This window comes from Myotis myotis, unplaced genomic scaffold (genome assembly GCF_014108235.1).
Source record: "Myotis myotis isolate mMyoMyo1 unplaced genomic scaffold, mMyoMyo1.p scaffold_m19_p_10, whole genome shotgun sequence".
Classification (NCBI taxonomy): domain Eukaryota; kingdom Metazoa; phylum Chordata; class Mammalia; order Chiroptera; family Vespertilionidae; genus Myotis; species Myotis myotis.
The window spans coordinates 78529790-78546195 of record NW_023416314.1 but is presented as its reverse complement, the minus strand read 5'-3'; the positions used below and the strand labels follow the sequence as shown (position 1 = coordinate 78546195).

The 16406-nt window shown below is 44.2% G+C and overlaps 1 long non-coding RNA gene across 3 annotated transcripts; it reads right to left on the bottom strand.

The window, feature by feature from the left end:
* Positions 1–544: 544 nt before the first annotated feature.
* Positions 545–13411, bottom strand: LOC118665288. 3 transcript variants are annotated; one of them, XR_004970607.1, is made up of 5 exons: positions 13165–13411; positions 11301–11356; positions 10242–10367; positions 6255–6550; positions 545–1930 (listed from the first exon to the last, which is right to left on the bottom strand). It is a non-coding gene; the product is annotated as an uncharacterized LOC118665288 (long non-coding RNA). The 3 variants fall into 3 exon arrangements; XR_004970608.1 differs by lacking the exon at positions 6255–6550; XR_004970606.1 differs by lacking the exon at positions 545–1930 and having other exon boundaries at positions 6025–6550.
* Between the last annotated feature and the right edge of the window lie 2995 nt (positions 13412–16406).

Here is a 16406-nt window from a genome sequence, read left to right as displayed (position 1 = left end):
AAAGCTGGGAGTTCTCCTGGGCTGGGCGGCTGCAGACAAACCCTGAGGTACACACGTGCGAGTCTTCCAAACAGGTGTGCCACTGCCCCCTATTGGACACATGCTTTTCAGCTTTACCAGACAGAGGGCTAAAGTGAAATATTAGTGATAAGCCCCACCAAGTGACCTCAGGCAAGGCACGGCCTTCTACGTCTCAGTGTCCACATCTATAACATGGGAGGGACGGTAAGAACATCTGTCCTTGCGTACCTCAAAGGGCTGTCATCAGGAGGAAATGAATGAAATAACTGCCTGCCTTCCTACCTCCTGCCTTCACATAATCCAGGTCACTTTCCTGAGTCTTTCTCTCCAGTGTCTCTGAACTACGGAGCAAATTATAAAAAATATATAATCAGCTGAAACCGGTTTGGCTCAGTGGATAGAGCGTCGGCCTGCGGACTGAAAGGTCCCAGGTTCGATTCCGGTCAAGGGCATGTACCTGGGTTGTGGGCACATCCCCAGTGGGAGATGTGCAGGAGGCAGCTGGTCGATGTTTCTCTCTCATCGATGTTTCTAACTCTCTCTCTCTCTCCCTTCCTCTCTGTAAAAAATCAATAAAATATATTAAAAAAAATATATATAATCATGTTATTCTGAGCCTTAAAAGCTAGTGGCTTCTCCACTTCTATTAGCTTTACACACAATTTTCAAAGCATTTTTTCTATAAGCATTTATCATAATTTAAATCCATTTTCTGGCAACGATATGTTCAGTGGCTAAATCCCTCACTAGATTATGTGGGGACCTGTACTAGTGTGTCCTCTGTCAGCATTTCATTCCCAGTACCTACCCAACCTGGTGCCGATTGCACAGTAAATGCTTGATAATTATCTGTTGAATAAGCACCTGGATGAATCATAGGAACTGGGGAAGGCCAGCCAGAAACAGAAAGGGCAAAGTCAGATATGGCGGGGAACCCTTTCTCAAGAGCAGCAACACAAACTAATATTAAAAATAAAAGGGCCGGGTGATGAAAAGATTGGAAACTAGACAGAGATGGTGGTTGCACAACAGTGTGAATGCACTAAATGCCACTGGATTGTACACTTTAAAATGGTTAATTATATGTTTTGTGAATTTCACCTCAATCATAAAAAAATGAAAGGACAGAATTGTAATATACTCGTTATGATCTGTGATGATTTAGACACTCTACAAATACGGGATGAAGTCAACTTTTTACCATGCTTGATGGTTTACATAAATGATTTCATTTGCTCCTCCCAACATGGACTTGCCCACAAGGAGAATGAGGAGCGCAGATGTTCATTTAGTGACTTCCTATTCCTCCAACAGGCCAGGCACACCTGCCACTCGGGCTCTGTCCCTGCTGCCTTCCTGCCTGGAAAGGATTTCCCCCAAACAGCTGCCTCTCCCTCCCCTCCTTGGGGGCCCTGCTTTGAGTCACCTCATCAGAAAGGCTCTCCCCAACTCCCCCACTTAAAAGGGCACGCACACCGCCATACCCTCTTCCTTGCCCTGCTTGCCTTTCCTTCAAAATTCTTAGCTCACATTACATATCGTCCTCACTTTTCTGTCTCCTTCCACAATAGCATAAACTTCAAGAGATCAGGGAGCTTTGTCAGTTTGTTCTCTGTTAAAATCCTGACATCTGGAATAGTGCCTGGAAAATAGCAGGTGCTTACTAAATATCTGTTAAGTGAATAAGTAGTAGAATTTTACCATGAACTTGGCTGGATCTTCTTGGGCCACACCACAAAAATAAAATTACAATGTGACCGAGATAAAATACCAGTTGTTAATGTACTGTAACAAAGGGTACCTTGTTCACAAATCAGTCCCTGCACGCTCTTGTCCTCAGGGCAGGGCACCTGACTGTTGTGTCCCTGGCTCTCAGCACGGTTTTGATCACGTAGTATTAGGCATTTGTCTATATATCAATAAGAAACAATGGGTTCTGAGCAATACAGACACGAACAGAATCGGCCACGACACACGTCCAGGTCCCACCCTAGGCATGCACATTGGGGGTGGGGCGTCTCTGAGGAGGAGGAGGAGGAGGAGGAGGAGGAAGGAGAATGTGCTGGGCAAGGGTCAGAGTCCAAGCAGCAGAGTGTGGCCTCGCAAGCCCATGTATTCTACGTAGAAATGGCTCTGCACTGTGAACCTTAGACAATTATTTCTAACTCCCAGGAAAAAGCGGGCAGGGCTGGCTCATGAGAGTTGGGTCAGTGTGATCTGGCAGGATGAACACTCTTACAAGGTGGACAGTGAGCTTCTGAGACGAGTGGCCATCCCATAATAGTGCCCAGTGGCTTCTAAGAAATTTGTGCCCAGCAGCAGCCACCACCTTCCTCCAGCTCCTAAATCAGGGGCCAGGCATGATGGGAAACTGGTGTCACACAAGAACCTAGAGTAGGTGTCAAACTCCTGAAACTCACTTTCTTTCTTCCTTCCTTCCTTTCTTCCTTCCTTCCTTCCTTCCTTCCTTCCTTCCTTCCTTCCTTCCTTCCTCCCTCCCTCCCTCCCTCCCTTCTTTCTCTTTCTTTCTCTCTCTCTCTCTCTCTCTCTCTCTCTCTCTCTCTCTCTCTCTCTTATCCTCACCTGAGGATATGTGTTGTTGTTTTTTATTAATTTTTTAGAGAGAGGGTAAGGGAAAGAGAGAGAGGGAAACATTGATGCGGGAGAGAAACATCGATTGGTTGCCTCTCACAACCTAGGTATATGTCCTGACAAGGAACTGAACCCGCGACCTTTCAGCGTACAGGATGACACTACAACCAACTAAGCCACGCTGGCCAGGACATCAGCTCTATCTCTTACACCTGTTGGAACCTGTGTCTCTAAATGCAATTTATAATAAATTCCGTTATTTGGCCAACCTGACCACTGACACCATGGGGGACTGTTATGTCTGAAATGTAACAAAATATTTAATATGAACAAATGCCTATTTCCCATCCTGTGCCTCACATTTTAACTTAATGGTACAGAAACAGGTTTTCAACATTTGATAAATCACAAAACTTTTTTAAAATTTATTTTTAAAATATATTTTATTGATTTTTTTATAGAGAGGAAGGGAGAGGGATAGAGAGTTAGAAACATCAATGAGAGAGAAATATCAATCAGCTGCCTCCTGCACACCCCCCACTGGGGATGTGCCCGCAACCAAGGTATATGCCCTTGACCGGAATCGAATCTGGGACCCTTCAGTCCGCAGGCCGACGCTTTATCCACTGAGCCAAACCGGTTAGGGCTAAATCACAACTTTTAAAAAAATGTTCTGAAACGGAATTTCTGCAGAAAATTTCAAGCTATATAAGCTATAGTACACACACACACATGCACACGTATTTTCCCTAAAAGCTTCCTCATAATACACCCAAAGTACACAACTCAAAATTCAAGCCAATGACTTATTACAAAACAAATTAAACAGAAAAACATCACAGCATAATTTGTACAGCTGCCACTACTTTTGCCATTTTCCATGGTAAGACTGATGGTTCATTTTAATCGGTGCTGGTTTCAGGAACTAAGACATTCACCTTTGTCCTGCACTACCGCACATAAGCCTGCTCCCTGTGGGCACTCAAGCATGGGTAGGTATGTAGTTTTTTTCAATTCCCACAGCATTTAGAAAAAGACAAACAAAACAAAACACACAGTTTTTATCTTATACTGCATTCCCTAAGCTCAAAAAGAATATTTAGCCCTGGCTGGTTTGGCAATGGATAGAGTGTTGGCCTGCGGACTGAATGGTCCCAGGTTTGATTCCAGCCAAGGGCACATGCCCAGGTTGTGGGCTCGATCCCCAATGGGGAGGCATGCAGGAGGCAGCCGATTAATGATTCTCTCTCATCATTGATGTTTCTATCTCTCTCTTCCTCTCACTACCTCTCTGAACTCAATAAAAATATACTTAAAAAACAACAACTCTTTTAGCCATCAGTAGAGGCCTGGGCTTGACACGAGAATAAATGCACAAGCACAGCTTGGCATCAACTGGACCAGCTTGTCACCAAGAGATGCAAACCCGGGTACCTGTGGAGGTGGGCAGGGACCCTAGGCATGCTGGTGGGCTCTGGCCAACTGGGAGCACAGGTCCCCGCTGTAGGAAACCCGGAGAGGCAACAAGGGTTGCAATATGGGGCCGGTGTGGCCCGACCTCCCTGCTTTTTAAGAAAGCCAGAAACCCATGTTTTAATGTGAATTTGTAGATGTTTAAATGTTAGCAATTAATTCTAAAAACTGTTTAAAATTTCCTATGGGCCATGTACACCTGAAACTAATCTATAATAATAAAAGTGTAATATGCTAATTAGACCAGACGTCCTTTCGGACAACCTTCAGGATGAAGCTGGGGCTGTGAGGGAAGCCCGGGTCCCAGGTGCCTGCCGGCGGCCGGCCAGAGGGAAGCCTGGGTGCCAGGTGCCAGAGGGAAGCCAGTGCCGGCAGACGGGGGAAGGAAGGCCTACTCTTGCATGAATTTCATGCATTGGGCCTCTAGTATGAAATAATATTGAATATCAATTGTAATTTTAAAAAGAAAAAAAACAACCCTTACTGGTTTGGCTCAGTTAGTTGAGTATCTATCATCTTATGTACCAAAAGGTCACTGGTTTGATTCCTGATCAGGGCACATGCCTAGGTTGCAGGCTCAATCCCCAGTTGGGGGCATGCAGGAGGCAGCTGATCAATTTCTCTCTCTCTCTCTATCCCCCCCCACCCCCTCTCCTTCTTCTTTCCTTTCTCTCTAAAAAAAGAAGAAAGAAAAAGGAAAAAGAACAACTCTATGGACCAAACACAACACATCTGTATTCTGATGGCACCCAGGCAGCCTGTGTGTGAGCTCTGGGAAGTAGGAGGTGCTTCCAGAGGGATCCAGGCCTGAATCTGCCATCTGTTAACTGCTTCTCAGGGTGGCCACTTCACCTCCCAGTCACTTGGCACTGAAACCCAGTCAGCTGCAGAAGCCACTGAGTAGCGGCTAAGGGTGCCGGTTCCCTTGGGTTCATATCCTGACTACCATCACAACATACCTGCCTTGTCACTCTGATTGACCACTCTGGGCTCCAACTTCCTCATCTATAAAATCTGGATAATCATACAAGCCCTCCCATAAGGCTATTATGGGATTAAATGATACACTGCGTGCGAAGCGCCTAACTGCAGAGTAAGGTTGAAGATATAGAGCAACTACTATTATCTCTAAGCTTGGTGCCTCCCTCCTCACCATCCGTTCAGAGTCAGGAAATCCTGCTAAATAGGACATCTAAAACCCTCTCCAATCTATCCTCTCTTCATTTCCATTTGTCTGCCTTAGTTCATAGCCTCATGCTCTCTGCCCTATTCATTAGGAGCTAATAATTGCACCTCCTGATTTACTGAGCACCTCTCTGTGCCAGACAGAGCACCACTCGGTGGCCCCCTCTGACCCACTCCCACGCTGTCCCCAGTTGATTTAGATCTCTCGGCTTGGAACTTTATGTAAAGCAAAGATCTGATGCTTTACATAAATGCTGTCATTCTCTCTGTCCCTACAGAACAAAGGCTAACTTCCTTCATCCTGTATCAAGGCTGTCCCTAGGCTCTGCCCGAGCTCACATCCTACAGTCTCTAGAACACCCTCTTTACTCCTTTTCCTGAATGAGCCATGCAGGTTCCGGTCACTGTACCTTGGCAACACTATTCTTTCTGCTTAGAATGTGTCCTTTTCTCACCCATTGTTACCTTCTCACCCTTTTAAGTCCAGCCTAAAATGGTTATCTCCACAAAGCCTTCCCTGATCACCTCCCTGACTAGCCCCCCTGGGGTCGGGCCTTCCCTTCTCCGTGGTTCCCACCATACCTGGTGCATAGCTCCCTGCTAACCCATCTCACAATGCATGGTGATCTACTTGTTGAGACATCTGTCTCAACATGAGAAAGGAGGCCAAGGGTAAGGCCTAGCCCTGCACTTTGGCTGCCTTCCCAGCTGGCACATAGTGCATGTTCAGTATTTGCTGAATGAATGACTGGGACAGACTAAGAGGACATTTTAATAAAACCAAACAATAATGTCACTTTAAACACATCCTGTTGCAAGAAACAGGGATTTGGGAGAATGTGCAAAGAAAAAGTAGGATAATAAACATGTTAAAAAATCACTCAGGAGCCCTCAATTCTCTGAACTGTGTGCATTTTGGTTAATTCTAGTCAAAAGGGATATGATAAAGTACTAGCCACCTGGGTGAGGGAAAATGTCTATACCTATAAGGCGGCTGCCATTTCCCACAGGTTCTTGATCTTCACTTTTTCTTTCTGCAGCTTCAGTGAAATGCATCCGTTATCCCAAGAGAAAATGTAATGCAGCCAAAGAAAAAGTCTGGTTGTTTGGTTCATAATGTATATACTGTGCAGTGCAATCTGAGACCCACACAACAGAAAAGTGTCCATCTTGGCCTCATGCATGTGCAGGCCTCTTCTACGAGAGGCAACAAGTTCTCGGTGCTCAGAGAACCCCACCAGAGGAGGCTAGGAGTGGATGATCTCGGGAAGGCAGAGATCTGGGGAAAAAATAAACATCATTGTTTTTTGGCATTTATGGTCCTAAAAACTTGCCACTGAAGCACTCATTCAACAAGCACTCACTGAATGAATGGGAGGGATGCTGCAGCCTCATTCCCTGCCCCCGGCTCAGAGCCCTGGCTTTGGCAGGTTACAAAACCTACAAAACCGACGTGGTCATCTAGCAGAGTGTGGCTCTGGGGTCAGGCTGCCTGGGCTCAAGCCTGGCCCTTGCAGTTTCTAGTTGGGACAGTTGATAGAGTAAGAGTTCCTACCTCAGAGTTGCTGGGCAGCTTAAATGCTAGAGAACGTGTACAGTGCTTAGCATAATGCCTGTGAAATTATTCTGATTATTATAAATTCAGTAAGTGTTGGCTATCATCATCTGTCAAAGAGCTCCTACTACGAGAGTTGAGCCTTCTTTAGCTTCTCTTTCCAACTCTGCCCATACCCAATATCTCTACTTTATTGTCCAACTATGGGATTAGAGTTCCTTGAGAATGGAAGAAAGCACAAGCTATAAACTTCACATCAATAAATAAGCAGTCCGGTCGTGGTGGCTCAGTGGTTGAGCATCGACCTATGAACCAAAAGGTCAGGGTTTGATTCCCAGTTGGGGCACATGCCCAGGTTGCAGGCTCGATCATCAGTAGGGGGCGTGCAGGAGGCAGCCCATCAATGATTCTCTCTCATCATTGATATTTCTCTCCCTCTCCCTTCCTCTATGAAATCAATAAAAACATATTTAAAATAAATAAAATAAATAAACAAAAATATAGAGACAAATAGAAGAAAACAGGCCACATATACAGAACACCTGGTCATGTACAATAGCTCAAGCATAAAAATAGATCTGGACTCTCAATGGCCATGCTTGAAGGGACAAAACAAAGGGGCATGCCTTCAAACTGCTGAGGGGAATTCTGTACCTCACCCGAGGATATTTTTCCATTGATTTTTAGAGAGTGAAAGAATAGGGGGGAAAATAATAATAATAAAATAAAAAATAAAAAATAAAAATAAAATTAAAAAAAAGAATAGGGAAAGACAGAGAAATATCAAATTGGTTGGCTTTGGTTGCCTCCTGCAAGAGACCCGACCAGGGCCCTGGCCTGCAACTGAGGTACATGCCCTTGACTGTAATCGAACTTGGGACCCTTTGGTCTGCAGGCTAACGCTCTACCCACTGAGCCAAACCAGCTAGGGCTGGAATAGAGACTTTTTAGGCATTTGAGGCTTCAAAAAGTTTGAGATAATCTAAGAACAGGGTAAATTATTACAGCAATTCCTCAACAGGTGTTTAATAGTATTGAGCCAGGTAAAATCACTGAACCTGACGGATTGTTTCATACCACAAATATATCTGAGTGCCTGCTATATGTGGGTTGGACAGCGACTGAGCCAGGTAACCCAGCAGACACACACTGATTCCCTCATGGAGCTTACATTCTAGTGGAGAAGAGAGATAATAAACTGCAGGAGGAAAACCCTGCGGCAGGGAGTGATGAGTGCTACAGAGAAAGAGAAGCCAGGGCCCACACCCTAACTTCCAGTGTACAGAGACTACAGCAGATAGAAGCATGGGCTAATTAGATAAATCCATCTGGACACAATTAGATAATTCCAGAATGTTGGACATGTATAAGAATACAGGCTTAAAATTTTTAAAATATCAGCCCTAGCTGGTTTGGCTCAGCGGATGGAGTGTCGGCCTGCGGACTGAAGGGTCCCAGGTTCGATTCCGGTCAAGGGCATGTACCTGGGTTGCGGGCACATCCCCAGTGGGAGGCGTGCAAGAGGCAGCTGAATCGATGTTTCTGACTCTCTCTCCCTCTCCCTCTCCCTTCCTCTCTGTAAAAAATCAATAAAATGTGTTTAAAAAATAAAATTTTAAAATATCAAAGTTGTTAAAACCAAATAAAAGGGAGACTAATGTAGACTAAAAGAGTTAACAATCATACTGAAAATATGAGTCCTGATTGGATCTTGAGCCAAGGAAAAAAGTTATAAAAGATGTTTTGGGGCCCTAACCAGTTTGGCTCAGTGGATAGAGCGTTGGCCTGCGGACTGAAGGGTCCCGGGTTCGATTCCAGTCAAGGGCATGTACCTTGGTTGCCGGCACATCCCCAGTAGGGGGCGTGCAGGAGGCAGCCGATCGATGTTTCTCTCTCATTGATGTTTCTAACTCTCTATCCCTCTCCTTTCCTCTCTGTAAAAAAATCAATAAAATATATTTTTTTAAAAAAAGATGTTTTGGGGACAAGAAAGGATATTTGAATATAAACTGAATATTAGATAATATAAGAGAATTGTTTATAATCTATTAAATTTAAAAAATTTTTAAAATTAAATTTATTTAGGTATTATTGATATGCAGAAGAATATCTACATTCTTAGGAGGTATGTGAGGAAATAAACAGACATAAAGTAAATAGAGCAAAGTTATCAACTGTTGAATATAGGTAGAGAATACTTAGTTGTTCATTGCTCTAATCTTTCAACTTTTCTGTGTATATTAAAATGTCCAATGTAAAAAGTTAGATAGAAAGGAATAGAGGAGAATACTTAGAAAAAATAAGCATGACAACTATTTGGAGGAATTCTGCTGTAAAGGGAGGATCTTAGTTTCTTACAACTGTTTAACAAATGACCACCAATCGGGTGGCTGAAAAGAACAGAAAGGTATTTTCTCAGAGTTCTGGAGGCCAGACATCCAAAAATCAAGATATTGGCGGAGGCCACACTCCCTACAGAGGCTCTCGGAAAGAATCCATTCTTTGCCCTTGCAATTTCTGGTGGCTGTCAACTTTCCTAGACTTGTGGCTGGATCATTCCTGCCTCTGCCTCTGGGGTCACACTGCCTCCTCCTCTTCTGTGTATGTCTGATCTCCTTTGGTCCGTCTCTCTCAGATAAGGACACTTGTGAAGGCATTTAGGGCTCACCCAGGTTATCCAAAATAAGCTCCTCCTCTCAAGATCTTTAATTTGATCACATCTTTTGCTAAATTAGGTTATATTCACAGGTCCTGGGATTAGAAAGTGAATATATCTTTGGAAGGCCACTTTTTTGCCTACCACAGGGAGCAAGAAAATAGGGCAGTATGTAGAGGGGAATGTGGGGTCAAGAGAGATTTTCAGTTTTTTAAAAATGAGAGAAGTTACATGTGTATAGTAATATTTAGTAGAGTTTGTTGTACACTATAGTAGTAGTGCAGTAGTACAGTGTATTTATTCATTGTGTTAGCCACTTTAACACAGAAAAATTCATAAAGTTACCTTCATGATGAAAAAGAGGGTTACTCTTCAGAATTCAATTAAGAAAAATCAAAATATAATGGAGGAGACATTCTGTCAAACGTGGAAGATTGAACACACAATGTTTATCTCCAAAACCACCAGATGAAAATAAATAAACAAATATGGTATAAAACTATAAAGACAAAGAGGACAGGAGAGCAGACAACAGCGAATCAGAGAGGTCAAAACATTTTAAGAGATGAAGTGGGAACTCAGCAGAGTGCAGGAAGCTGGGACTTGAATGCTCAGAGAGGAGAGTATAAACAAGAAGATTAATATGTTCACTGTATTTATCCCTCCAAAACTTTAGAACCTGGAGGTGGAAGGAGAAAGGCATGTAGCTGAAAACAGGGAAATTGTTTAAAAGTATGTATATAAAGCAGTTAAACTCACATATCCCCTCTCCAACCCTTTTTAGCCTGGTAACAACCCCTGCAGGATACCAGAGGGAGAAATTGAATCTGCAAAACATCATCTCAGGGACACCAGGCACAGCTGAAGGCAGTAGTGAGCACTGAGCTGAAAACAAAAAGACTGGGTGAAAACACGCATGCGAAATGTTGGATCCACAGCTCTATTCCCCCTACTCTGATACTAGAACCTCAACAGTGGTGGCCATGCAAATATTCCCCAGATAGAGGCTGGAGAATTCTTCTCTGGAGAAACTGTATCGGCCCTGCAATGTGACCTATAGAACCTGACATTTGAGGGTACCTAATAAAAACACTCTGCTTACTCTAGTCACCTTAGAACGAAAGCCATCAATTAGCAAGCCCCATCTGTGCACAAAGAGTTTCCAATGAACTCTGCTTATTGCCTTATTCTTAAATACAAATAATCAAAGATCCAACATTTGAGGAAAACCTTCAAGAACAATAACACACATACACTAGTACACCAGATAATGGGGGAGTTCAGAGGAAACAATATGAAAAGCAGAAGAAAACTTAAAAATAGGAAAATTCCTTGGAAAGATAAGAAAACATGAAATAAAACAGAAATAATATATATTATATATCATATATATATATATGAAGCAACCAGTGAACAAGAGAGTTAAAATTAAACATTCGATAGAAAGGATAAGAAGATAAAATGGAACTGTCCTCCAGAGAATAAACAGAAAGAGAGGGACAAAAGTAGAAAAAAGTAAGAGCTATAATTCAGGCTCCAATATCCTGTAGTAGAGCCACAGAAATTGGGATAAAAGTGCAGACTGAACTATGGAGTGGTAGAAAACAGGTATTTTACATAAGGGGGAAAACATAGAAGAAAAATAAAAAGAGGAACAAAACTACATTTATAAACAGCAACACTTGGAAATTAGAGGACAGTGGGGCAACGCCGTTAAAATTCCAAGGGAAAAGTATTTCTAACCTAGAATTCCATACCCAGCTAAACTATGAGCGAAGAGTCAACATTTTCAGACAGATAAGTTGTCACAAAGTTTACCTCCTATGGTCACTTTCTCTGGAAGCTATTAGATGAGGTGGTTGACCAAAATAATCCTGTAAAACAAGAAAGAGGAAGAAGGTTTAAGATCCAGGCAGTAGGAGATTCAACACAGAACAGAGAGAATTTTTTTTATAGCTTACTTTTATTTTTATTATTATTTGTACTTTTTATTACTATTTTTTAATCCTCACCTGAGGATATTTTTCCTTTTTTTTTTTTTTTTTTAAGAGAGAGGGAAAGACAGAGAGAAATATTGATGTGAGAGAAACACATCGATTGGTTGCCTCCCACATGTGCCCAGACCCGGTAGGAGCCTGCAACCAAGGCATAAGCCCTTGACCTGAATCTAACCTGGGACCCTTCAGTCTTCAGGCCAATGCTCCAAACACTGAGCCAGACTGGCAAGGGTGATTTTTTTAAATTATTTTTAAATTTCATTTTGTTTTGTTTTTTCCACCACCATTTATCCCCGCTATACATGCTTCCACCTCTCCACCTGTCTCCCCACAAGAGAAGTCTTAAGAAGGTCAGGAAAGCAGCTATGGAGCAAGCCTAGGACGCAACCACTCTACATTAAACCCAAAGGATGAAGGACTCCAAAAAAGAAAATTCCAGTGGACAAAACTGAATTGATACATTATCTGTTAGGTTTGACCATATAAACGAAAATATTGCATGGGGTGTACATATCTTTTGGAGACTGGGGAAAATTAGTAAAGGGCATGTAGGAAACTTAACAATTAAAAAACATTATCAAGCCCTGACCGGTTTGGCTCAGTGCATAGAGCGTTGGCCTGCGGACTCAAGGGTCCCAGGTTCGATTCCGGTCAAGGGCATGTGCCTTGGTTGCAGGCACCTCCCCAGTGGGGAGTGTGCAGGAGGCAGCTGATCGGTGTTTCTCTCATCGATGTTTCTAACTCTCTATCCCTCTCCCTTCCTCTCTGTAAAAAATCAATAAAATATATTTAAAAAAAAAAAAAACATTATCAAAACGACAATGCGTTATCATCTCACACCTGTCAGAATGGCTATCATCAACAAATCAACAAACAACAAGTGTTGGAGAGGATGTGGAGAAAAAGGAACCCTTCTGCACTGCTGGTGGGAATGCAGACTGGTGCAGCCACTGTGGAGAACAGTATGGAGCTACCTCAGAAGACTAAAAATGGAACTCCCATTTGACCCAGTGATCCCACTACTAGGAATATATCCCAAGAAACCAGAAACGCCAATCAGAAAGGACATATGCACCCCTATGTTCATAGCAGCACAATTCACCATAGCTAAGATTTGGAAACAGCCTAGGTGCCCATCAGCAGATGAGTGGATTAGAAAACTGTGGTACATATACACAATGGAATACTATGCTGTGGTAAAAAAAAAAGGAACTCTTGCCTTTTGCAACAGCATGGATGGAACTGGAGAGCATTATGCTAAGTGAAATAAGCCAGTCAGAGAAATATAAATACCACATGATCTCACTCATTTGTGGATTATAGAGAACAACATAGACTGATGAAAAGGGACAGACCCAAAGACTGAGAAACAGCGATCAGGCTATCAATCCCCAGAAGGAAAGTAGGGGAGGGCGGGGGTAAGGGGAAGAGATCAACCGAAGGACTTGTATACATGTATATAAGCCAAACCAATGGACATGGACAAAGGGGGTAATGGGAGCATGAGTTTGTGTGGGGGGGGGAGGTTGGGGGTTAGTGGGGGGGATGAGGACACATTTGTAATACCTTAACTAATAAAAAAAAAAACAAAAAACATGAGGCTATTATAAATTTGTATTATGATATCTGTGTTATGTTATATGAAGTTTCTACTCCTTAGATATTTTATAGACTTTTAAAAGTACCTGGAGAAAAATGGGTTACGTATTCCTTTCGTCCTAACTATCCATGATTGTTGTCCTATCCAAGAGACAACAGATGTAAGAGCCTAAATCTTGACATTGATGTCTTGACAGTAGGCACTGGGGGAGTCTTCTCTCTTCCCTGGAATGAGAGTAGACAATGGGTGGCATGTGGAAGACGTTTATTTTATTTTTTTAATATATATTTTATTGATTTTTTACAGAGAGGAAGGGAGAGGGATAGAGAGTTAGAAACATCGAGGAGAAAGAAACATCGATCAGCTGCCTCCTGCACACCCCCTACTGGGGATGTGCCCGCAACCAAGGTACATGCCCTTGACCGGAATCGAACCCGGGACCCTTCAGTCCACAGGCTGACGCTCTATCCACTGAGCAAAACTGTCAGGGCAAGACATTTAAACAGGTCCCAGCCCTAAACCGTTTGGCTCAGTGGATAGAGCGTCAGCCTGCGGACTCAAGGGTCCCAGGTTCGATTCCGGTCAGGGGCATGTGCCTTGGTTGCGGGCACATCCCCAGTGGGGAGTGTGCAGGAGGCAGCTGATCAATGTTTCTAACTCTCGATCCCTCTCCCTTTCTCTCTGTAAAAAAATCAAAGAATATATTAAAAAATAAAATAAATAAAAAGGTCCCAAAGGCCCGGCCAACATGGCTCAGTGGTTGAGCCTCAATCTAGAAACCAGGAAGTCATGGTTCAATTCCGGGTCAGGGCACATGCCTGGGTTATGGTGCAGATTTGATTCCCAGTGTGGGGTGTGCAGGAGGCAGCTGATCAATGGTTATCTCTCATCATTGATGTTTCTATCTTCCTTTCCCTCTCCCTTCCTCTCTGATATATTAAAAAAAAAAAAGTTTTTTAAAAAAAAGTCCCAAAGTACACAAACACAAGGGGAAAAGTCCATGTGATTATGTGAATAATTAAAAATCAAAGATGTGCCCTAGCCAGCTTGGCTCAGTGGATAGAGCGTCAGCCTGCGGACTGAAGGGTCCCAGGTTCGATTCCGGCCAAGGGCACATGCCCGGGTTGTGGGCTCGACCCCCATTGCGGGGCATGCAGGAGGCAGCCAATCAATGATTCTTCCTCATCATTGATGTTTCTATCTCTCTCTCCCTCTCCCTTCCTCTCTGAAATCAATAAAAATATATTTTTTAAAAAATCAAAGATGAAACAATACAAATAATTGAGACAACTTCAAATCAATATGAGCAATTCAAATTTGCTGTGGAGGTGAGGGAAACCTGTGGAAATAGCGATCATGGTGAAGTGATTAAAATAGTGGAGCCCAGCAATTATTCAAAACTGCAGTTATAAACAGCAACAACTTGGAAATTATAGGATAGTGGGGAATAATGAGAGGGAAGACCAATGAGAATGGGCTTGGTCCAGATATACAGGCCCTGTGAGAGGCCTGTTCCACTACATTATAAAATTGGCTACATCGGAGAGAAGGGCACAGAAACAGTGAACGAAATGACTTTAAAACCCAACACACATAATCACTATTATGAGATTTGGCTTCTTACTTTTTTTTCTTCATTTGTTTATTTTCTTATCTCTCTCTTTTCTTGCTTTTGTCTCTGTAGAGTCCCTCGTCCATCTTTAGGATCCTCGTTCAGAAATTTTCTTTGCTTGCTCTGGCCTGTATCTTCCTCCATAACGTCCATTTATGTTCCTCCAATAATGTTCATTACTTATCCTTTATCGTGCTGTAATTTTCCTTTTTTCTCACTGCATTCTTACTATGCAAACCAAATCCTTAGAGCCCATCCTAAATCCATTTCTCAGATATTTCTCCACAAGCTCTTTGGTTTACAGCTCTTCTCCAAGAAACTAATAATATCCAATTTTTCTTTACGTATTAACACATTTTCAAATATTTTCTTTCTCCTCAAAATGTTCCCACCTCCTTCACCACTCTTGTTTCCTTTGGTCGTGGTCTCTGCCTTCAAGCCCGGGAGCTCTTCATTCCCGTTGTCTTAGGCTTAGACGCCGCCTTCCCTCTCTCACATTTACTCTCTCAGGGTCAATAATATCCTGCTGGGCCCTCATTTCTCCTCGCTGACTTGCAATACTTCCTCTAACTGCTTCTCTTCCCTTCTTTAGCTCCAGTCCTTCATCTGCCTCATTCACCTGTAACTTCCTCTATAGCCTTCCTTTCCCATAGGAACAGATTCATCCGTAGTATCATTCGCTCCACCAAGACATCCTCCTCAACTTCCACCCCGTCCTCAGGCTCCTCGCTCATCACTCCCTTCCACCCTTTGAAAAGGAATTTCTATCTCAGCGCCAGTATCTCTTTCACGACCACTCTCTCCGTTTTCTCTTCGCTTATGCTCCCTGTTCCTGAGCCCTTCACATCCTCCCCATCAGTCCCCAGCTTCTCCCCTCTGGATCGCCTCTTCTCCTCGTTCAACCTCAGCTTCCCTCCACTGATGCTCAGCCTCTCCGCATCCCGCCCTGGTCTGTAGCCTCGGGATCTCACGTCCTCTCTGCTGGTCCCCACCCCGGGAAACCTCGGCGCCTCTTTCAGCCCGGACGGCCTCCTCGACCCCGTGGGAGTCCCCGCGCTCCCAACGTCAACCCTGGTTTTGCGGCTGACTTCTGGCTTCGCCCACGCTTCCCTCCGGCTCTCCGTCACCAAGCCCGCCGAAGAGTGCAACACGCTGGCCATCCGGTGCAGGAGCCGCACGCTCCTTTCCTGACTCAGGCCCGACTTCGCTTTCCGGACCGTTTCCTCGTCTTCCAGTCCCTGGGACTTCGTCTCAGGCTTCGGCTTCCTAGGCTTTGGCTTGTTTCTACCCAGAAGCTCCATTTTCTTCCCAATCACGATGAGCCCGTTCCAGGGGATCCACATTTTTTCTCGCACCGGCGACCCTCTGCTTCCCAGCTCCGGTAAGAAGCACACGCGGGCCGGGGCCTGGCCTTGGGTGCCCAGGCCGCGGGCCTTGCCGCGCCCCCTCGCCTCCCAGTGCGGCTTTCCCCGCTGCTCCCTCGGGTCCCAGAGCGGAAATCCAAACGGAAACCCTTTCTCCACAGACATTAGTCCTTGCCCTCCCTCCCCAGCTCCCCATTACCTCCCCCCAACCCCCCACCTCCCACCCCCAGCTAGTCTCCCACTCCGCCCACTAGCCCGCCGCCCCACCCACCGACCGGGGTGGGGGGCGCAATGGGCTAGCGCGCACGCGCAGACCACGCGAGCCCCTCGGCAGGCGCAGACCCAAACGGC